This window comes from Meleagris gallopavo, chromosome 5 (assembly GCF_000146605.3).
Source record: "Meleagris gallopavo isolate NT-WF06-2002-E0010 breed Aviagen turkey brand Nicholas breeding stock chromosome 5, Turkey_5.1, whole genome shotgun sequence".
NCBI lineage: Eukaryota > Metazoa > Chordata > Aves > Galliformes > Phasianidae > Meleagris > Meleagris gallopavo.
This window is the reverse complement of record NC_015015.2, coordinates 28,547,414-28,549,361: the sequence shown is the minus strand read 5'-3', so window position 1 is coordinate 28,549,361 and position 1,948 is coordinate 28,547,414.

The window sequence follows — 1,948 nt, the reverse complement described above, 5'->3', positions numbered from 1 at the left end:
TGTGTGTGTGTGTGTGGTTTTTTTTTGTGAAAAATATTAATGTATCTACTCAGAAATGGCTACGTGTTTGTTGTGTCTTGATTTGCTAAATATTACTAAAGGAGTCAGTCCACAGTAGTTGTCTGATAAGTGATAACTTAAACATTCACTGTGCTTATACATTCAGGGAACTTTTTCTTAATCCCTGCTTTTTCTTGAGTACAATATTCATTATAATTTATATTATAAAATCATATTTGTTGTTTGAAAAAATACTGATCTACTCACAGTAGAAACTTTAAGTACTTTAAATTGTTACATAGATTCCCCAGTTAAATTGTGATCTCTGAAACCAGAGGAGTAACAAGGGAATTTTTAAGCCTCTTGCATCATTACTGATGGAATTTCTAGATCTTCAGCATGCAAAGAACAGGCCTGAGGTCTAAATTAATTCAGGTAGATTTGTTTAGGAGAGGAAGGAACTTAGTGTGCAATTCTTGCTCCTAAACAAATGGATATGCTATATGCAATTTTAGGGAATCCTATATAAGCATTCAGTCATACTCTACAGATAGCTATTCATCACCGCATTTTCAGCAAAAGTATATGGAGGAGAATTCCTTTTGGTTGTTTTTTTTGTTGTTGTTGTTGTTCTTGTTTTTTTTTGTTGTTGTTGTTTTAATTATGGGTGCAGCAATAGCTTGTACTAAGACTGCTAAGCACTTCCTGCTGACTCTGGCCCTAACTAACTCTCGAGAACACTTCTCACGTACATTTGGTCTTACATTTATCAGCACTGATTATATAATGTGAAAAGTGTAACACTTTGCAGCCATTCTTTTAACATCTAATGTGAACAGTACTAATTGAATTTTAGATGTCTGTATTTCCTCTTTAAGAACGACTGATACAGATTAAAAACGTTTACAATTTAGTGTGTATATTTAACAGGGCTAGTGAAGCTATCTGAACTGATGTATTAAGCAAGCACATTGCTATTAGTACTGAAGTTATTTCTAAATGACCTAATTCAGAATGTATTCAATATATGTATACATATATATATAATGTATAAAGATCCTACGTGATGAGATGGTACTGGAAAAATATGAGCTGGTAATGGAAAAATAATCCTGGAGGATTCTCTCTCTGATTTCTTATAGTTAAATGATCTTCCCAAGTTATGTAGCACATATCATTAAGAGTTTGCACAGAGGGTTTTCTCTGCAGAGCTGTAGTGCTTGGGAGTGTGATTTTCTTCATGCACTTACTACTGTTCTTGTATAGTTAAAGCTTTCCTGTGTATTTTGTCAAGCTTAAAGGTAGGTAGTTCTTCATGGAAACTGCCAACCTATGTGGTTTGCTACTATATTTTAAGAATAATGACCATCAGAAAGACACTTTTACTGTTCTCAAAGAGGTATAATCAGCAACTTAGAGCATTACAATACAATTTCCTTTTCTGTATGTGCAGAATATAGCTTAAATGTTTGAAAAGTTTTTTGTGACCATTAAGACAAATTTCCATTTCATTTCCATATTTAAGAATAGGAGCTTAAAATTTAACATGTTTCTAAATAGGAAATGCATTTTTTTTAAATTTTCTTTGTTAATATTTGTCCATTAAATCTTACAAAAATCGAAGTTGACATTATGTTCATAAGGTGAATGTGTTTGTAGATCACACCGTCAATGACAGAATAATTTATCTTAGAAAGAAAGTGAGACTGCTTAGCTGAAGATTTGTACTCAAAACAGGGGCAGCTGGAACAACAACATGTACGGTTTTGAGCATCTCTGTGTATTAACACTGCAGGCAGCCAGTGCCCATGTTCTATCATCCTCACACTGGGGTGTGTTTTTTTCAAAGTTTTTTGTGAGTTTGTATTTAAATGGAATTTCTTGCTTCAGTTTGTGCCCATCGCTTCTTATGAGTTCAGTGCATAATAAAGATTCTGGGTCTGTCTTA